At 39.0% G+C, this 22,834-nt stretch overlaps 1 long non-coding RNA gene across 1 annotated transcript in view; it reads right to left on the bottom strand.

Annotated features, from left to right (window-relative positions):
- Positions 1 to 12,770: 12,770 nt before the first annotated feature.
- LOC144303146 (uncharacterized) overlaps positions 12,771 to 22,834 on the bottom strand; it is a 137,425-nt gene continuing 127,361 nt past the window's right edge. The window contains exon 11 of the long non-coding RNA XR_013370142.1: positions 12,771 to 13,036. This is a non-coding gene — a long non-coding RNA (uncharacterized LOC144303146). The remainder of the gene's footprint in view (positions 13,037 to 22,834) is intronic.

Raw genomic sequence — 22,834 nt, 5'->3', positions numbered from 1 at the left:
GAACGGCTGGTGCGAGGGCACTGACTCTCCCCTGTCCCCGAAAGCGAGAAAGAAACCTCCATGTGAAAGGTACCCTCTCTGTACTAAGAAGACATCCTCATCACCAGAGATAACGAACTTGAAAGGGGAGAAAGCCGTGGAAACAAACCTTGTGACTTTTTTTTTTACTAACCTACTACCTCAGCCCAAATTCCACTTAGAATTCCTCACTAATTAAAGCTCCCAAACATCTTTTTTTTTTTTATCTTGTCAATTCCTCACAAATGTATTGTCTCTTTGTATAAAAATTTTCTGCCTGGTTTATTTATTTATTTATTTATTTGGTCTCGATTTCATTACTGGGCCTCTGAGCACATAATAATAAAACTTAGGCGTTTCCTCCTTTTAATCGGTCTTGTGTAAATTTAATTCTTACTCCAACTTAAAGAAGGACTTACTCCCTTCTTCCATCTCGAAGGGCAGGGAGAGAATTTTTCCTTCCCTACACTTCTTTAAATGTTCTTTGACACCAGCATGATGGTAACCTCTTCTGTTGGTGTGATAGGTGCTTATTGCCTATTTGCTGCACAGCAGTACTGAGGTCTGTATTAGAGGGGATGGGATGCCTGTCTACATTATTAAGACCACTGCCTGCTATTCTCTTTCCACCTTCGTTCTCCCTTCCCCACAGGGGATTACTCCTTTTTTCTTTTTAACTTAAAAAATTGTAAACTTATTTTAATTCCAGTATACTTAATATACAGTGTTATATTATTTTCAGGTATACAACATAGTAACTCAACAATTCCATATATTAGTGCTCATTGAGATGAGTGTACTCTTACTCCCCTTCACCTATTTCATCCATCCCACCCCACCCTCACCACCCCTTCTCTGCTAACTATCAGTTTGTGCTCTATATTTAAGAGTATTTTGGGTTGCCTTTTTTTTCTTCGTTAATTTGTTTCTTAAATTCCACATTTGAATGAAATCATATGGCATTTGTCTCTGACTGGTTTCTGTTGCTTAGCATTATACTCTCTAGCTCCATCCCTGTTGTTGCAAATGGCAGGATTTTATTCTTTTTTATGGCTGAATAATATTCTACTACATACATATACCACATCTACTTTATCCATTCATCTATTGATGGACACATGGGCTGCTTCCATAATTTGGCTATTATAAATACTATTTACAATAATGCATATATCCTTTTAAATTAGTGTTTTCATATTCTTTGGGTGAACACCGAGTAGTGTGATTACTGGATCATAGGGTGGTTTTATTTTTAGTTTTTTGAGGAACCTCCATACTGCTTTCGACAGTGACTACATCAGTTTGCATTCCCACCAGAAGTGCACAGGGGTTCCTTTTTCCCCACATCCTTGCCAACACTTGTTACTTCTTGTGTGTGTGTGTGTGTGTGTGTGTGTGCGCGTGTGTTTTATTTTAGACATTCTGACAGGTGTGAGGTGATATCTCATGGTGGTTTTGATTTGCATTTCCTTGATGAGTGATACTGAGCATCTTTTCATGGATTCTATCTGTATATCTTCTTTGTAGAAATGTCTGTTCATGTCTTCTACCCATTTTTTAATTGGATTATTTGGTTTATTTATTTATTTTTTGGTGGTGTTGTGTCAGTTCTCTGTATATTTTGGATATTAACTCTTTATTGGATATGTCACTTGCAAATATCTTCTCCCTTTCAGTAGGTTGTCTTTTAGGCTTCAGTTTTATTTTTGTTTGTTTTTAAATATTTGAGAGAGAGACAGCATGAGCAGAAGGAGGGGGAGAGGGAGAGGAAGAAGCAGACTCCCCACTGAGCAGGGAGCCCAACATGGGACTCAATCCCAGGACCCTGGGATCATGACCTAAGCCAAAGGTAGACGTTTAATCAAATGAGCCACTCAGGTACCCGCTGTCTTTTAGTTTTTTTTTGTTTGTTTCCTTTGCTGTGCAGAAGCACTTTTTTTTTATGTAGTCCCAACAGTTTATTTTTGTTTTTATTTCCCATGCCTCAAGAGACATATCTAGAAAGATGTTATGGCTAATGTCCGAGAAATTACTACCTGTGCTCTCTTCAAGAACTTTTAAAGTTTCAGGTCTCACATTCAGGTCCTTAATCCATTTTGAATTTATTTTTGTGTATGGTTTTAAGAAAGTGGTCCAGTATTTCCAACACCATTTGTTGAAGAGATTATCTTTTTCACATTGCATATTCTTGCCTCTATCAAATATTAATTGACCATATAATTGTGAATTTGTTTCTGGGCTTTCTAGTCTGTTCTGTTGACCTAAGTGTCTATTTTTGTGCCAGTACCACACTGTTTTGATGACTACAGCTTTGTAATATAACTTGAAATCTGGAATTGTGGGGGTGCCTGGGTGGCTCAGACGGTTAGGCATCTGTCTTTGGCTCAGGTCATGATCTCTGGTCCTGGGATCGAGCCCCATATTGGGCTTCTTGCTCAGCGAGGAGTCTGCTTCTCTCTCTTCCTCTGCCTCTCTGCCCCCTCCCTACTGCTCCTTCTCTCTCAAATAAATAAATAAAATCTTTAAAAAAAGAAAGAAATCTGGTTTGTGATACCTCTAGCTTTGTTTTTCTTTTTTAAGGCTGCCTTGGGTGTTCAGGGTCTTTTGTGGTTCTATACAGATTTTAGGATTGTTTGTTCTAGTTCTGTGAAAAAAAAATGCTGTTGGTATTTTGATAGGAATTGCACTAATCTGTAGATTGCTTTGGGTAGTATAGACATTTTAACAATGTTTGTTCTAGAGGATTACTCTTCCTCTGTATCAGCTGGAATATATTTCCTATCCTTTTAAATTCTGTTCAGGAAAAAGAGCTGCATATCTTCAAAGTCAAGAAAATATGCCTTGTTTTTATCTTACATCTCTCTACCTCTATTTTTTGCACTTCACTGCAACCCAAGTTTATGTTTTACAAAATTCATATTGCACAGTGCTTAAGTCACTGGGGCCTGGTGGTTTCTCTCTGCTTATGCAAATAATCTATTGTGGACTCTATAGCAATGTCTTCTTAATGGAAAGTATTGTGAGACCTGGGATCTTAAGACCAATGCCAGTTCCCCCTACCCTACTCAAATCTCAGGGCAGACACTATGACTGACTTCTAGATTCCACATTTATTTATCTGGTTTCTGTTGTTATGTTTCCAGCTCCAGTGCTGGAACATCTTTTTTTTTTTTTTTTTTTTTTAAGATTTTCTTTATTTATTCATGAGAGTCACAGAGAGACAGGCAGAGACAGAGACAGAGGGAAAAGCAGGCTCCTTGCAGGGAGCCTGATGCGAGACTTGATCCCAAGACCCCGGGATCACGACCTAAGCCAAAGGCAGATGCTCAACCACTGAGCCACCCAGACATCCCCAGTGCTGGAACATCTTGAATCAGGAAAAAGCATACTATGGGGAGGTTCTGAACTGAGTAAGTCACCCATTACATACCATTTTCTTCTTTCTCATTATCTTATTGCCTTCTGTTCTTTTTGGAGAACAAAGACTCCAAAATCAAACTTTTCAAGAAAAATTTTGTATTTTCTGAAATAAAAGCCAATATTTTTACTAACCCCTGAAGGGGTGAATAAAATACCCATCAAGTTATTCTATCACAGGGCCTGTACTTCACAGATGTTCTTTTATTCTGGTACCAAGAAGCTTTGAGGAGCAAAGAAAAAGGGAGGGCAGAGGAAAGAAGACTTAACTGTATTAACTATGCGGAGAGCTCTCATATAAAAGAGTCAGTAGATTTATGTATATCTACAGTGCAGAACTATCCAGGAATGAAAGGTTAATGGAATAAACATGAGTCTTCCTCCTCATCTTTGGAGTATGGTTACATGGAAGAGGTAGGAGACTTTTTATAAGATAGCTGAGAGCCATAACCAAAGCCAACATAAATAAATTAAATCAAGATTTTTCAGCATTTGATGCCAGGAAACTACATGTTGTTTTGGGCTCTCTGACCTTATAAGGCCCATATACCCAGGAAATATTTACTTCACCCTATCTCTAAAAGGTCCAGTTCTCACCGTAGGCTGCAAGTAAAAGCAACCAGGAGTCTTGTTTCTGGGCCTTTGGCCCTTATCCACACTCTCTCAGAACGATAACTAGCTTTTCCAGTCAGCCATTGAAATTCAGAGTCCCTTTAGGTGGAACCATTTGCAACACTATTATTTCAACTATCTTAATGTCCACATTTATCCTACCAAGGATAAATTACAATAGTCTTTTATGATCAATGATGTAGTTTTCTCCTTGTCGAAAACCATTCTAATAGTAGTTATGTGGTTCTTTTGCTTATTTGTTTTTAATATGACTCCAAATTTGGTGATTCTATGGAGTACCAATTAAAGCTCCAAAAGGTTGAACCACTAGAGGGAGTCCAAAACCAAATATGCCCAAAGGCTACGGGATTGTTGCTATTGAAGTGTTTCATTTGTGGCTTCTGTTAGATTTCCCAAGATTCACACTAGGTGTGTGAAACGGTCTGTTGTGTATGCAGTTACTTATTTTCACATAATTTCTACATGTCTCAGGCCATGTAGAACTCACTTTCCAAGTTATAACTCTTGTATTAAATATCAAAATGACACTCCCCAATTCAAATTTACTGGTGGATCAAAATCCAAGCAAAATGAATTTATCTTTTGATAGCCTAGAAATAATTCTAGCTCTGAGTTGTTTCAAATATGCTTGCTAAACAAAACCTTTTGTGACGCTTTCTTGAAGAGATGTATTTAACAAATAGTTCCTCTTCATTTTATTTACTACATTCAAGGTTATTACGATCTAATATTAAATTAACTCTAAACATTCTTCATTAGCTATAAGTCTAAATTTCAAAAGATACAACTGGAACCTGCTTATTTTTTAGAATAATGGTTGTACGTTATTTTTGTGCCTTCAGTATCAATAATATTACGTATTAAATAATATATTTCAGGATGTGAAACACGGTAATTGTAAAAAATTTAAAGAAAATGGTTAAGTTAGTAGTGTGAGTCATGAATACTAATCTTTCTTATGTTTCCATTTTCATGTTGTGTTCAACCCTAATATTTTTGAACAGTAGGAATGATTATGAGTTGTAATAGATAAGTACAGAGAATCATTTAACCACATTTGAAAAGGCATGATTTGCAAATGCTTTCATCTCAACCTGTTCATGCAGACATATTAGTGACTTATTTCCACAGATACCTAATATGCCAAACAGTTTCTTAAAGTATGTAATGAAAACCCTCTAAAATAGGGCCTCGTTGAAATAGTTTTTTAAAATTGGACATCTTTAGTCTTTCTCATATCTCAAGACTAGAATTATTCTTTACAAGATACAGAGTCATGAGGCAATTAGAGCCACCAGAAATCTTGGCTGGATTACAAATGACCTGCAGACTATGGTTCACAGATCACCATTTGTAAAGTCTGTTCTTGCAAATTTTCCAGAAACTACGTGTTTCATCATTTTTTAGAAGTCTTTAAGATAACTATCCTCTATGATGTTGGTTCAAACTGTTCAACTAATGAAAGTATTAATATTCATGATTTATTAAAAAATTATTTATTGAACATCTACTTTGTACTACTTACTGTCCTGGAGGCTTAGTGTATGGCAGTTTAAAAAAAAAAAGGTAATTCTTGCCCTCATAAAACGTATAATTTAGTGGGGAAGTCACATGAAAGGACTCAATAAGCAAATAAATCAGATAATCAAAGGTGATGAAAAAATACAACAGAAAAAGACTACTTTACACAGGGAAGCAGGAAGGGCCTCTCTGAGGAAGCAGCATTTAGGATGAAACTGGCAGAAGAATTGGGGATGGGAGGCAGGGTGTACTAGTTAGAGGAAGGGCTGTGCCAATGCCCTGGGGGGTGGGGGTGAGGTGGGGGTGGGATGAGGGGGGTGGAGCATGATTGCTATGTCGGAGATATTAAAAGGAGGCCAGCTTTTTGTGTTGTGTGTGTGTTTTGTTTTTACTATTTCTTTGGTACTTATGTTCCATTTTTTTTCTAAATAGATCGATATTTTACTACTCTTACACTTTTCCTCTAACTAGATACTTTATTACTACTCTGTGTATACAGTAAGTTATATAAGGATAGAAACTAATTTTAAAATCTCTATCTTTGGGGAGGAGGGCGGGGGGTGGGGGTGAATGGGCACTGAGGGGGCATTTGACGGGATGAGCACTAGGTGTTATTCTGTATGTTGGCAAATTGAACACCAATAAAAAATAAATTTATTATTTAAAAAAAAATCTCTATCTATGGGAATGTCTGGGTGGCTCAGCGGTTAAGCCTCTGCCTTGGGCTCGGGGTGTGATGGTGGAGCCCTGGGATCGAGTCCCACATCAGGCACTCTGCATGGAGCTTGCTTCTCCCTCTGCCTGTGTCTCTGCCTTTCTCTCTCTCTCTCTCTCTCTCTCTCTCTCAAGAATAAGTAAAATCTTTTAAAAAAATAAAATCTCTATCTATGGTACACTTTACAGGAATCTGGTAGTGTGTTGGGATATATCTGTGCTCAACAAATACTTGATGAATTGAATTTGATTGAAATTAATGAATAGAGTCTGGTGACTCATGATATATGGGTTGGATTTTGTTCTCCTCAGACACTATTCAGGACAGACTCAGGTAGACCTCAAGGATAATCTTCAAGAAGGATGTCCCTGCTCCTGACTGAGGCAGTTCTATCATTCATTTCTCTCTCTTTTGATATTTTTAAAATTTCAGTTAAACCAATCATAGTAAGAATCTGTTAAAATTCAGGATTGTTGCCATCATCATTGCTGATGTTCAAATACTGTATCTTAGGATGACCATAATGTGCAATTGGAAGTCCATGTCCTGCTGACCTATCTAAACATCCATCTTCCCTTTTCTCTTCCTACTATCAATAGAAATAGAAACAGAAATTCATATCACTTTTATCCAATTATTACAACAGCCTAACTAAACTCCATCCCTCCAGTCTCTCCCTCATTGTCACTATATTAATCTAGTCAGGAAACTACTATATTCTGACTGGCTTGGGGGTTATATGTATTTTCATATATCCTAGATTTTTCATTCTCAAACTTGTCTGAGAGTCGACCCAATTTTATGTAAGTTCTGACCTTAGAGACTGAGCCAGAAAGAAGTGCACTATATAGGAATAGGGAAGATCTATCTGAAAATGTTTTATTCATACTGACTTCAAGGAAAATTGATAAACTTTGAACTTATTCTACTTTATTTTAAAAAAGATTTTATTTATTCATGAGACATACAGAGAGGCATAGACATAGACAGAGGGAGAAGCAGGCTCCATGAAGGAAGACTGATGTGGGACTTGATCCTAGGACCCTGGGATCACACCCTGAGCTGAAGGCAGATGCTTAACCAGTGAGCCACCCAGGGGCCCCTTAAAATTCTACTTTGGAGGCATCTGAATGACTTAGTTAAGTTCCTGACTCTTGATTTCTACTCAGGTCCTAATCTCAAGGTCTTGAGATAGAGCCCCTGCCTTGGGCTCCGCACTCAGTACAGAGTTTGCTTGGGATTCTCTCCCTCTCTCCCTTTCCTTCTCCCTCCTGGTCTGCTCTCGCCATGTTCATTCTCTCTCTCTCTCTCTCTCTCTCTCAAATAAATAAATACATCTTTTTTTAAAAAAATAAAAATCTATTTGGGGTCACTTTAAATTTGAGCGTCTGGGTGGCTCAGTCGGTTAAGTGACTGCCTTTGGCTCACATCATGATCTCAGGGTCCTAGGATTAAGCCCACATCAGACTCCCTGCTCAGTGGAGAGCCTGCTTCTCTCTCTGCTGCTCCCCCTGCTTGTGTTCTCTTGCTGTCAAGTAAATAATTAAAATCTTGAAAAAAATAAAGTTGATGACTTTCCTTGATCCATTCCCTTCTCCAAGATAAGTGTTCCTGTTGTGGGTTTCCTCAATAGCCTGTGCATACCTCTTAGAATGATTATTATATGGTATCATAGCTCTGGTCTCCTTGTCTGTCTATAAGGCAGAAAACAGGTCTTGCTCTTCTCTGGATGCTCTGTGCCTGAAGCATTTAGCTATAAAATAAAGATCTGCTGAATGAATGAATGAGTAGTAGCAAGGCTAGATTGGTAATACAGGACTCAGTTGTGGAAAGCCTTGAATACCATTTCATTTGTTTATTTTGTGTTCCAGGCAATGTCCTAAGAAATGGGCAGGAATAATACCCAAAGCACTAGAAGGGAAGAGAGGACAGTTAATGGTATTACCTCCTGCAAATAAATTCTTTACTCCATATATAAATCCTCAATACAAATCTAAGTTCCTCCTCCACATTGTGGTTCAAATTGCTCTTACCTTACTCTGAGGTTCTATACCAGTATCCATACATTAATGCAACTAGTTGCATTCTGTTTGTGTTAGGCAATTACTTATGCAACTTTGTATTCTCTCTCCAGTGAGATCTTCAAGTTATTGGAGATTTGTACCACTCTTTTCTAAAATTTTTTTTAAAAGAGTTTGTTTATTTATTCATGAGAGACACAGGGAGAGAGAGACATAGGGAGAGAGAGAGAGAGGCAGAGACACAGGCAGAGGGAGAAGCAGGTTCTACGCAGGGAGCCTGACGTGGGACTCAATCCCGGGTCTCCAGGATCAGGCCCTGGGCTAATGGCGGTGCTAAACCACTGAGCCACCATGGCTGCTCCTCTTTTCTAATATTTTATCAGTTTTGCTCCCTACCCCCAGCACTGAGCAAAATGCTAGTTGTTCAATAATTAAATATGTCTGTTCTTTCAACCACTAGATATTTGGTTTGGATTTAATGACATGACGAATCTCAGAAAATCTGGTTTGAGTATTACACCTGAGATATATTAGATCTAAGAACTCTATCATAATGAATCCTAGAGCTTTCATACTCTCAAATTTGTCTAGGAATTAATTAATCTAAGATCTGGTCTTGGGGACTGAGCCAGAAACAAGGCCAGTCTACAGAAAGAGGGAAGACTCTATTTGAAAATGGTTTATTCATAGTGATTCACAGATACATATTTCACTAAAGTTTCCTCTAGGGCTCTGCTACACCTCATCCAAAAATAGAATAAAGTATTTTGTTTCTATTTCCCAAGCCACCAAGATCAGGTGGAGGAGAAAGGATCATCTTTGCTGCACCATGATATCTCACTGATTGGCAAGATCTTGCTGGAAGAGTCCAAGCCCTGAAAGAGGAGAGAGACAGAGAGAGAGAAAAAATATCTCATAGCCGTTAGGTCTCAAAATGGGAGGACTGACTCCAGAAGAAATTGATCCACTGGGTTTCAAAGTAGCAAAACTGAAGATAAAAGGAAGAAGATACACATTCTGAATCATCTCAAGCAGATAGGGAGCTTTCTTAGAATAATCACATTGTTCACATTATCCTTGGTACTGAATACTTCATTTGTCCTTAAAATGAAGGTCACTGTTTCCCTCCTACATCCAAAAATGTGTGGGAGTAGCCTTGAATGCCTAGGCATTTTTCAAAGTTTTCTTTGGGCAACTTCTTTCCCTGTTATTCTGCTACTCCCAGACCTTCAAACTTTCTGACTTCAAGTAAACTCAATATGCTTCATTACCATGAAGTAGTTAGTGTCTGACCTGCTTTACTGCCATTGGGCTGAATTCTAGGCAAACATACTACCTCCAGACAGCATTCATTGATTCTTCCTTTGGCTTTCTTTAGCATGTAACTTGCACCCCGTTTAGCACATGGCTTCATTCTGCCTTGAATGAGCTAGTTATTTTCCTAGCTCTCTACCCTCTATTCCCTTCTGATTTTAAGAGTTGACATTGTGTGTTAGTCATTTTTAATTTTTCATTGCACTTTCCCCAACAGGGGCTATTGACTTGCTTCTGTATGATCTTGAGCAGTCCATTTAGCCTCTCTGAGCCTGAAAGGTATAATCTATAAAATGGATTATTGTGAGGATTAAGTGATAAACAATTATAATAACTGCAATTATTATTGCCTATCTTTTAAAGTCATTATGAGATAATTTATGGAAATTTCTTTTGAAAAGTAGAAAGCCCAACTGCTGTATAAGTAGGCTCTACTAAACAGTAATAGCTCTACTTACAGAGTACCAGACATAGTTCTAAGTGCTCATTTAATCTTCCCACTAATCTTGGCAGGTTAGAATTATTTTTATTTACAGATGAAGAATTGAGGCACATAAAGGCTAAGTAATTTCTCTAAGGTCACACAGCTAAGTATGTAGTAGAAGAGCTAGGATTCAAAAGTAGGTCATCTGGCTGTCTCTGAACTACACTACACTATGCTATAATCAAATTTGGGTTTGCAAACTAGGTTCACTAGTTACTTAATAGCTATGTGACCTTTAGCGATGCTTGAAATTCTAAACCTACTTTTCATCATTTGAAAAATAGATAAACATAATTCCTACCTCAGGTTAATTTACTGAACAGCAAATAAAACAAAGCTCCTACTGTTTGCTATATGCTGGGCATACTGCAAGATCATGATGATTAAATTCACATAAAACTTTGACATATTACCAGTCACATATTAAGTGGTCAATATTAATTATTTCAATTAATTATAATAACCCAATAACTTCTCTGATACCTATTTCCTATTACTTGGCTACAGATGATGTTGTCATCACCATATGGCCATTCTCTACTGGTCCCCTAATTCTATTTGAAAAATTTTTTGTGGCACTGCTATATAGGATATTGCCTTGCTATCATAGCAAATACAAAGCAAAACAAAAGACAGTGCAAGTATCTCTCAGGGCTAAATAGAGTGCTTTAAATGACTACTTTCTAATACATAGCTAAGGCCAGATAAGGCATGCAAAATATGCTTACTATGAAGGAATATGAAAATATGAAGTACAATTGGTGAATGTGAAGATATGAAGATGATCAAATACAATGCTTTCAGGAAATGTATGATGAGGTCATCTTAGGAAATGAAATAGCCCCATATTACATCTCTAGTGACATATAAAGAGCCCAGCAACACTCTTTGGACTCTAGAAAGAAATGGATGTCCTGCCATGCTCTCCTGCACTGTGCTTTGATGCTCACAGGGTCCATCTGATGCTTGCCTTAGCTCCATACTGTGAGACTCAGGAGTACTTGGTAGGTTGCATAAGGGACTTTACCTCCCTAGATTGCTGATAATCAAATGATATATATGGAGTCACTTTGAAGTACTACACACACACACACACACAAGCAAATAGTGATGAATTTTATACAAGATGTTGTATAGTCATGTACAGAGAATACTTAAAGTAGGAAGCAGATGTGGAAAGTACTATCTTCCCCATTTCTGAAATTGCTCTTGGTATCTTTTTTTTTTTAACATCTTTTTCTTTCCTAATGTGACTAAGCTTGCCTTCTTGTTCTGACTAGTTCCCCTTCTCTCCATTTCAGTTCCTAATAATAACAATAATGACAGCTAATTTGTAGTGAGCAGTGTTAAAAGTGCTTTACATGCACATATCTTCAACTTACGATGGAGTCACATCCTGATACACCCACTGTAAGTTGAAAGTGTCGTAAGTAGAAAATTAATTTTATACACGTAACCTACCAAACATCATAGATTAGACTTCAATGTACTCAGAGCACTTACATTAGCCTGCAGGTGAGCGAAATCATCCAACACAAAACCTATTATAAAGTGTTGAATATTTCATGTAATTTATTGACTACTATACTGAAAGTGACAGAACACTTGTAAGTGTGTGGCTGTCTACCCTCGGGATTGTGTGGTTGACAGAGCTGTGGCTCCCTGCTGCTGCCCAGAATCCTGAGGGTATCATACCACATATCACTATCCTGAGAAAAGATCAAAATTCAAAATTTGAAGTGTGGTTTCTACTGAATGCATATTGCTTTCACACCATCCACCATCATAATGTTGGAAAATCTTAAGTCCAAACATCCTAAGCTGAGGACCGCCTGTATTCATTTAATCATAACAACTCTATGAGTTATATATTAGCATTGTGCCTATTATATTCAAGAAAACTGAGATGCAGAGGAGTTAAATAACTCATAACCATACAGCTAGTAAGTGATAGAGTCAGGCTTCCAACCTAGAAGTATAGCTCTAAAGCACGTGCTCTTTACTGCTATGCCATACTTCATCGACTTTGCAATAGTGCCTGCCACTGTCTTAGACACATATTTACCAAGAAAAAATTCTTCAGGCAGCAGTCAGCAGTTTTCCCCTTTGCCTTTTATAATCAGGTCAGTGAAACTTGAAACCTGAGTCATTTTTTTCTAAAATCAACTCTAATATAACATGTTATGATAAATTTGGAATCTTATCAACTGCTAATAACTCATGCTATAGGGATCCCTGGGTGGCGCAGCGGTTTGGCGCCTGCCTTTGGCCCAGGGCACGATCCTGGAGACCCGGGATCGAATCCCACGTCAGGCTCCCAGTGCATGGAGCCTGCTTCTCCCTCTGCCTGTGTCTCTGCCTCTCTCTCTCTCTCTGTGACTATCATAAAAAAAATAAAATCTTTAAAAAAAAAAAAATTTAATAACTCATGCTATAAATTTTTATTTTTACTCATTATCAGGTGAAAAGGAGCATTTAGCAATAACTCTGTACTGTATTAACTAAACACTAACTAGCTCACAACCACAAATATATCTATTCAGGAAATGAAGTAAAGAATCTTGGCTATTTTTCCTCTGATGATTACATGATATAGGATAACATTCAGGCTGCCACTTGCTCAAAGGCTAGGCACAAAGTTGGCAGAATCAGCTTTATTAATGGCATTGGAATTAAACAGGGATGAGCATTGTTCTGAAATGTATACAAAGTACCTTTCTGAGATATCAGAATGAAGTGGTGAAAAACCAGGACTTGAAAGAAGCCTTGAGATTAACTAGTGAGGCCTGGAGAGGTTAAGTGACTTGTCCAAGGAGTTAGTTATCCAAGTGTTTAATGGTTGAGCAGAGGCTAGAAGTCAGGTGTCCAGGGCGGCATGCATTTCCTCAGCACGGCACCTCTGACCAGAACTACCTACGGGACAGGCACACACACGTACAGCAATGTGAAAGACTTCTCACAGTCAAGAAACCCTTCCTCAGTTCCCCTAATGAAAACACTACACTCATGAATCACAAATTCATTGTATATTTAAATAAGCAGATTTTGTATGTCATATCAGCTTAGTGTGAAAGCAGCTGAGGGCTTGGCTGCTATGGCTTAGAATTCAAAGGACGGACAAACCTGCTTCCTGTTCATGAGAAAACAGTAGTAGAAGCAATCATATAAAATGTATGTGAGTGCTTTACCAAACTCAAGTCCAACTTTAGGGTAAGAAGCCCCAAGTTTTGGAAGTGGAACTTCTCTCCACAATACTGATCTCTACATAAAATGTATCATCTTTTTGATGTTGGCAGCCTACATTTTTCAACATCACAGGAACTACAGAGTTGAGGAACTATTCAAAAGTAGTTTTCTTAAGGAAGACGATTCTTTCCTTCCTTTGGCTTATATTAGAAGATATCCAGATAACTGAATTTTATTCCTTTAATCACCAGAAGTTCTTTTAATATATAAATTTCTCCCATTCTTATGGCTGCCTTACTAAGACACATAATATGCTTTCACCTTCTTGAACAGAATATTCTGAAACACACTTTAACCTTTTTACAAAAGTTGATCATTATACTGAAATTCAGGTGATGGTTGAACTTGATGAGCTCTACAGTTTCTTCCAACTCAAGTTAGTAAGTATAGGACAATATTAATGAAACCATGTCCCCAAATAACCAAAGATTTCTTATTTTCAACCTAAGGTTTTTACCTCAGAGTGGGGGTACAATAGTTACAGCCTTACTTCTAGATCAGAGGTAAGCAATAGGTGTTCACCCAAAAGCACCCAGAACTGCACATACAAATCACTCAGGGAGGTTGCCAAAAGGAAGACTAATTCAGGCCTGAGATTCTACATTTCTTTCTTTTTTAAAACCAATTTATTTATTTTAGAGAGAGCAGGGTGTTGGGGGGAGGGATAGAGGAAGAGGGAGAGAGAATCTCTAGCAGACTCCCTGCTGAGCGCAGAGCTGGATGTGGGGCTTGATCCCACCACCCTGAACCAAAATCAAGAGTCTGACACTTAACCAAGTGAGCCATCCAGGTGCCCCTCAGACTCTACGTTTCTAACAACCTCTTAGGTGATGCCAATACTGCTGGTGCATAGATCACTCTTTGAGAAGTAAGGACACAGGGAATCCCACATAACAAAATTTGTATTCTAGGTGTTGACAGAGCTTTATGAGGTCAGGCAGTTTCTGGGACAGGGAAGAGCTTTTCTCTTGTGCTGCAAAGATCTTTGAATAGATATGGATTATTCACAAAGTATGGTCAAAGCTTTATAGTAGAAAGAGGAGCTAAAATTAACACTTTTATTAGGCAATGAATTCCACAAACATTTATTAAGCAGCAAGCACTGTGCTAGGTATAAGGGCTATGGGTCTCAGTCTGGTGAGAGAGACAGATCTGTAAACACGCTAATATAGCCATGTGGTAAGTGCTGCAAAGGAGGCAGCAACCCAGTGCGCTGGTACACAGGGAGGAGCTGCTTCACTCTGCCAGTGCAGGCAGGGAAGCCTTGGAACCTAACAACTAGGAAGACCATGAAATGTTACTACTTGACCTAACCAGAGTCAGTGAGGAATAAGTCCTACGTGAAACATTTATTTCAACTGGCGTGTGCAAAAATTTGGGATTACTGGATTTTCCCAGTCATAAATTGGCTGTTGCATCAGAATGTGGTTGCTACAGAGCTGGGCCAGAAAAGCACAAGCGTCTCATGTTGCAGATGCACTCTCTTGGGAATGCTGGTTGATATGCATGAAATCTGTCCGCCGAGGTGCCTTAATTGCTGTCACATGAATAACATCACTTTCTAGAAAAGGCCATGTGTTGGCTGTAATATTCTGTCATTTCTAAATCAGGCCTTCATAAAAAATTCATGCCTCTGAGATCATTCCATCTCCATCTTATAGCTGAATACTTGTGGCTCAGGCCTTGCAAGCCTGTCTTAGTACAGGTTTCCCCTGCCATCTGACAGTACAGTGTTCCCACGAAACATTTTCATAAGGCAAAATGGTGTAAAACATGAAAGCAACTATCTTTTCTTAGAAGGGAAAATCTTTTTCGGATTTCTGGCTACTAATAAAAACAGGTTCTAATGTAGTAGGTCTTTTGTGAAAGCAAAGTGGTGTGACACAAACCTTCAGATAGCAGGGGGAGCCTGAATACAGTCAGGCTTTTAAATACTGAACAGCGTGGTTGAAACAGAAATTTAGGGTTCTTAAGCAAAGTTCAAAATTGGCTCCTATTTTGACCCTAAGCTTGCAAATTCTGAATTTTCTACCTCCATTGACCTTTCTTTACTAAGGACAACATGCCTGGAGGGCAAGTTTTGCCACTTAAATGGTCTTGAGGGGTGTGGATGAGTGCTTTCTGCTGGGATGTTGCCCAAGCCAAGTAGGACTACTGCAGATGGGTAGAGAAAACTGGCAGATGTTAGTTCTCTTTTTCCCAGGGCCCAAGTGGGAAAGTGCCTTTTGCTGGGAGCCATAATTCTGGAGAATTCTTTATCAGCAACAAGTGAGACAGATAGGAGTGAAATAACAAGTAGAGACCTGAGGGAGACGGGCAAAGTGCACGACAGACAGAAGTGCCTTCCCACGCTGGTCTCCTCGTCCTGCCAAATCACTGCGGGGGTGCACAGGAGAGGAGCCAGGTGGCTGTGGGAGGTTTTCTCCCAGAACAGTGTCTACAGTTTTCTTGGGGAAGAGCTGCAAGGGAAAACATCTGTGACAATAAGAGAGCTCTTTCTGGGTACACACAGAACACTTTGCTTCTTAAAAAAAAATAGCATTTATGGTTCTTTTTCTTATAAAGAGATAATGGCTTATAGAGAAAATTGCACAAGTTGCAGAAAAGTAGAAAGAAGAATATAAAGAGTACCCATTATTTCTCTATCCATAGTGAGTTTCTTTCCAGGATTTCATATGCATAGGTATTCAACATGGTTAAGAGAATATTGTACAAACAATTTCATATTCTATTCTTTTTTTCCCTAATGACATAAGAAGTGTTCTAAGTTATTAAAACTCTTTGTAAACATTCTTCTTGGTGGCTGCATCTTTCATCCTATGATGAAATTTACGTATTCTAAGTCCTAAATGTATTCATCATTTAAGAATAGTCATTAATATAAATGTGCTTATTCACTTAAAAGCCAAATGCTGAATGTGTTGCAATTTCTTTAATCATTCTCTAGTTGTTGGTCGTTCAATCTGTTTCTTATTTCATAGTGTTTTGGGGCTTTTTTTTTTTTTTTTTTTTGAGGATATAGGCCAGAAATGAAAATAGGGAGTCAGATTGAAGAAGAGGGTGGGGAAAATCCTGGGAGAGGAATTTGGGCTGAAAGAATGAGATAAGGGAGAGGGTCCAGCGACAGCTGCCTTCCCCCCATTGAAGCATCCTAAGCACATTTCCTGCAAAATCAGGAATTGTTCATGGACAAAGGATCTGGCATTATGTAACATAGTGATGGTGATTAATTAACTTTTGCATCATTTCTGGGATTGCCCAATATGCATTCCTCCCTCTTAAGTGCCAACTAGCTGTGGCCACTCCTGGCCATTGCTGCCAGTACTACTGGCTGTTGGGTTAGGAAAGGGAAGTGCCAATTTAGGGGAAAAATGCCAATGGAGGGGGAAAGGTAAGGCACAGTATTTTCAGCAGGGTGAGTGGAGCTATTTTAGCTCTTACTAAAAGTCTTAAGGTTGGACTCAAGTAGGGATGAATAAGTAGCCTATTTCCAGAACCATCCCAATGGGATAGACCCTTCTGGAGCATCTTCCCCTTCCTGATGTTTTCTCCTCTTTGACTGCAGAGCAGGAGGCAACAGGTACATGATAACATAAAAACTTAAAAAAAAAATTAAAGTCAATAAATGTTAATTGAGCACAATTAGGGGCAGGACAGTATGAGAGACACCCTCCCCCCCACCCACACACATATACTTTATCTTTTAAGTAAACTGAGTTTTTCTATACAGTTTCATTTATATGTTTTTTAAAGATTTTATTTAGGGACGCCCAGGTGGCTCAGTGGTTGAGTGTCTACCTTCAGCTCAGGGCGTGATCCTGGAGTCCCGGGATCGAGTCCCACATCGGGCTCCCTGCATAGGGCCTGCTTCTCCCTCTGCCTGTGTCTCTGCCTCTCTCTGTGTGTGTCTCTCATGAATAAATAAATAAAATCTTTTTAAAAAAAAGAGTATAAATAAGAGTATAAATAAAATCTTTAAAAAAAAAAGAGTATTTATTCATGAGAGACACAGAAAGAGAGGCAGAGACACAGGCAGAGGGAAAAGCAAGCTCCTTGAGGGAAGCCTGACATGGGACTCGATCCTGGGACCCTGGGATCACGACCTGAGCCAAAGGCAGATGTTCAGCCACTGAGCCACCCAGGCATTCCCCATTGTTTAATTTTTTAGAAGTGAACTGTACTTACTGCTTATTTATCTATTCTAAAAATGAAATTTCCTCTCAATCATTTAGCTCTAAAGTTACCTTTCATAATTTAAAGATAAAAGGGTGTTTTAATCCCAGTCTCATACAATCTATATAAAGAAGTATTTCTTCTTTGTATTTGTAAGCAACTACTAATTTTGCCTCATTTGAAGGAAGGACGTTAGTTACTATTAATAGGCATCAGTTCCTCCCTAAATAAAGGTTTCAGTTTTTACCTGTTCTAAGACAGGTGTTCCAAGGGTGTACAAATGGCCAATAAGCATGTGAAAAGATTGTCAACATCTTTAATCATCAGGGAAATGCAAAGTAAACCCACAATGAGATACTACATCACACCTACTAGGATGGAGATAATAATAAATGTAGACATATAAGTGTTGGTGAGGAGAAATTGGAACCCTCCATATATTGCTGCTAGGAATGCAAAACTGGTGCAGCCACTTCAGAAAAGAGTTTGCCAGTTCCTCAGAATGTTAAATGTAGAGCTACCATATGATGCAGCAATATCCACAAGAAATGAAAAACTACATCCATATGAAAATTTGTACATGAATAACAGCATTATTCATAATAGCCCAAAACAATACAAATGTCCATTAACTGATGAACAAATGAGCAAAATGTGGTGTATCTATATAATGGAATATTACTTGGCCCTAAAAAAAGAATGAAGTACTGATACATGCTACAATGGATGAAACTTATAATTCTAAGAGAAAGAAGCCAGACACAAAAAGACCACTTACTGTATGGTTCCACATATATCAAATGCCCAGAATAGACAAATTGACAGATAAAAAGTAGATTAGTGCTTGCAGGGGTTGGGAGGGGGATGAAGGATAATTGTCTGCTAATGGGAACAGGATTTCTTGTTGGAACAATGAAAATGTAGTGGAATTAGTGGTGATAGATGCACAACTCTGTCAAAATATGAAAAACCACTGACCTTATACTCTTTTAAAGAGTGAACTTTATACTCTGTGGGTTATATCTCAACAAAGCTGTTGTTTGTTTTTTAAGACTGGAGTGAGGGCAGCCCTGGTGGATCAGTGGTTTAGCACCGCCTTCAGCCCAGGGCTTGATCCTGGAGACCTGGGATCGAGTCCCATGTCAGACTCCCTGCATGGAGCCTGCTTCTCCCTCTGCCTATGTCTCTGCCTCTATTTCTCTCTGTGTGTCTCTCGTGAATAAATAAAAAATATATATTAAAAATAAAAAGACTGGAGTGAGGGGTGCCTGGGTGGCTCAGTCGGTTAAGTATCTGCCTTCGGCTCAGGTCATGATCCTGGGGTCCTGAGATCTGAGCCTTGTATAGGGCTCCTTGCTCAGGGGAAGTCTGCTTCTCTCTCTCCCTCTGCCACCCCCCCCCCCACTCGTGCTCTCTCTCTCTCTCTCTCTTAAATAAATAAAAAAAACTGGGGTGAGACTGGAACAGATGCAGTTGTTTTTCCACTAACAAAAATTGCCTGCCATATACTCATGCTATCAGGACATGAACAAGTGTCAATGACCTTTGCTTTTTTAGTTTAAATTTAGTTAGGACCTAAAAGTGAATAGTATTTACTGATTTTAAATTCCAGAAGGGCATCTGAAGACTGAAGTGGAAGAAATAAGATCCTTTGGAGCAGACTCTGGATGTTTCTTCTTCAATATTCTTTTTTATTTTATTTATTTATGAGAGAGAGAGAGGCAGAGACACAGGCAGAGGGAGAACCAGGCTCCGCGCAGGGAGCCTGACGCGGGACTCGATCCCGGGTCTTCAGGATCAGGCCCTGGGCAAAGACAGGTGCTGAACCGCTGAGCCACCCAGGGATCCCCCTTCTTCAGTATTCTTAAAGCCAGATGGAGTGCTGACTTCAGCTGAGATTGGAAAAAGCTGGATTTAACTTAGTTGGCGCTACTGTTTTTGCAGTTGTTGTCTGATAAAAGAATCCACCTCTGAGACATGTTGCCCAGTAATGACCCAGATGTTGACAATACAAATCCTAAAAGGCTCTGTAAGAAGACTGTGCAGAAGCTGCTTTCAAAAGACTTTGCAATTCAGGGGAGATGGACAACTAGAGTAGAGGGAGGAGGCAAAGATATCTAGAGAGTTTCAAGCCTAAATGATTAGGAAAGGATAGAACTCTTTCTAGGAGAGAGGAGGAAGGGTTGGTGTGAGTTCCACTGCAGGCAGACTGAATTTGAGGTGCTGACAAAATCCCAGCATAGAAACACAGCATTTTTAGAGCTGGAAGGGACCACAAAGATTACCTAGTGACCAGTGTCTTTAATTTCAGAGGAAAAATCCCAGGCTGGGTGAAGAGGAGTGACTTGCACCATGTATAGCAGAAAACTGGTATCAAGCCCCTAGGCTAACATTCTGACCTGCAGGTACTTGAAAATGTAGGTCAGGCACCCAGGACAGAAAGTGGTGCTAGAACTACTGGAAATCATCTGAATAGTGGGGAGAGTCAAAGTTATGTGAGAGGATATCCAGAGACATAAAGGATGTTGAAATCAAAGACCACAGACAGGCAGCAAAGACAGAGGTCTGCTTATTCAGTTCTGGGCTTCCAGAATGGCATCTCCTTCATTGAAATTGTTTGAGGCACTGTGTCCAGAATATAGCAGCGGGTAAAACAGGCTCCCGGGCCTTCTGAAGTCACTGGCCCAGCAAGAGACAAAAAGATAAGCAGGCAATTTTAGGGCAGTATGACAGATGCCAAGAGTTAGGAGAACACGGTATTGTGAGAGTGAGTCAGTCTCACAGAATTTCAGGTCCAGAAACAGAATTTCATCAGTTTACCCACAATTGACTAGGCAGACAGGAAAGGGAGAACATTAAGAAGGGGAATATACTCAGAGAGCAAGGATTGAGCTACACCCACCCAAATCACCAGGCTCTGAAGAAAAAGCTAGAATAGTGATGTAAAAGTTTACAGGGAGGACTCCACCTTTCCAGCTCTTTCACTTGTGCTCCACCTGACGTTGTGAACCCTCTTCCCATGGCAAGGTTTCCAGAAATGATAAGGTTGCTCAGCGAACTCAGAAGGTAGAGGAGGTGAATATTCTAGAAGGATATTCCATCAAAATCCATGAAATTATTCTTTTCCTCAGTAAGTATCACCTTTTCAGGGACCAGAATATTCAGATTCCATCCTTAGAATTGGATGAATAGATTCTTACAAATTGTGCACTCTGGCTTCCTTTTGTAAAACTCCATTTTGACAATCATACCTCTATAAAATGCAGTCTTCTAAATATTTATTTGCTTAATAGGCAATTCATTAAATTGTTCAAAATTTAAAAGTACAATACGGTATGCAGTGAAAAATCTCCCTCTTGCCCCTGTGCCACAGTCACCCAGTTGCATCCTTGCCCCAGGCGCAACTTCTGTAATCACTGTCTTATGTATCCTTCCAGACACATTTTATTTATTTTTAATTTTCCCCAGAGACATTTTATTAATGCAATCCAAATAATACTTTTCTTAACTTAAAAAAGTGGGGTTTTTTTTGGGGGGGAGGGCGCCTAGGTGGCTCAGTTGGTTGAGCATCTGGCTCTTGATTTGGGGTCAGGTCATGATCTCAGGGTTGTGAGGTGGAATAAGATTCTCTCTCTTCCTCTCCCCTTTCCCCCTCTAAAAAAAAAAGTTTTTAAAGTAATCTCTAAACCTAATGTGGGGCTCAAACTCATAACATCAAGATCAAGAGTCACATCCTCTACTGTCTAAGCCAGACAGGTGTCCCCAAATAATACTTTTTAAAAGTTGTATCTTTCTTTAATTACATTCTAGTCATGAGAACATACTATAGTCACTTGCTTGAATTTGAGTAATCTCATATTTTTCTGATTTAATTTGAGAGGTATCCTGCCCCTTAAACTACAAATACAAATATCTCCTAGAACAGATGACTTCTGAAGGTAGCTAATTTCATCCACTGTGTGTGTGTGTGTTCACAGAGTATCTGTATCTCTTAAGCTCTAGGAACACATTACGATTGCTTCCTATGCACAGATTCTGACATCAAACCATGATGGTGAGATAATTAATTCTTACAATAGGCTTTTTTGTTGTTCATTGCGTTGACCCAAAGACTTTACTAGCTTTTTGGGGTTTTTTAATCTCAGGACACATTTCACAAACTCTGTACTTTGTTGGGTAAAACCAGGTAGAGTTGGGCATGTCCCCAAAGCAACAGTGATGAGGGAGAAATTAGAAAATGGAATAATTTGTCATACTTCTGTTGAGTTTTCTATCCCTTGTACTTTTACCCCCAAATGACTCTAAATTATGCCCCTAGATTAACCTACAAGAGTATACTACTATTAGACATGAATATGCCTAACCATTAATTATGAGACCACCAAGATCCTAAAATTATTGGTTTGATCAAAGTTATTGGTGTTACACTAACCTATTGCCAATGAGGGAGAAGAAGGTAAGAGTTCACAGCCTATTCCACTTCTGGTTTGGGTGGCTCTATTCACACACTCTCCCTGGATCCCAGGAGGTAAGTGTATGTTCTATGGCTATGAGCCTCTCTTTATGTAAAATTTAATGACATCCTGGCTTCATTTATTTCCAGGCACTTCCAATTCTTACATCTGCAAAATTAAAAGTGTCTTTAATGAATGATGTGAGGGTATCCTCAGATCTCAGAAATGTTATAGAGTAATGTCAATACCATTTGTTAGGTGTACTTACTGTACTCTTAAATTCCTTTATTGAGGAGGAGTATATTTCTGGCTACCATAAGACCATTAGAAAATTAGACCTTAGAGGTGACTGCACTTAATTCTTGGGAGAGATACTTTCTAAATTTTGAGAAATATTAGAGACTTGCCAAAGCTTTCACTAGAAGTGTGATGCCTTCACTAAAAAGGAGGAGGATTTTGATTCCAGGTCACAAAGCAAGTTAGTAGCAGAGCTAAGATATGATCCTGGATTTATTGACTCATTTCACCCTATTATCACATTTGGAGGCCTTCTTATTGTTAGAGCTGGTGAGATATTACCTCATATTCATATATAGCTCTTAGTGCCACCCTACTTTCACATGTACAATCTTTCCTTTTGGCCCCTCCACGACCCTGTGTGCTAGGGACAATAAATGCAACTGTTCTTCCTTTGAGGATAAGAAGACACAAGAAGACACATAGTAGTCTATAATAGAGTCAAGACTAGCACCCAGTTTTCCCAATTCCCTCTCCAGGGCTCCTTTTACCATGGCATTCTGCTTGTCTGGTGCCTTCTATCAGCAAACTTTGGAACACA

Source organism: Canis aureus, chromosome 32, assembly GCF_053574225.1.
Source record: "Canis aureus isolate CA01 chromosome 32, VMU_Caureus_v.1.0, whole genome shotgun sequence".
Classification (NCBI taxonomy): Eukaryota; Metazoa; Chordata; class Mammalia; order Carnivora; family Canidae; genus Canis; species Canis aureus.
The sequence above is the reverse complement of the archived record's forward strand: the minus strand, read 5'-3'. Positions and strand labels throughout refer to the sequence as shown.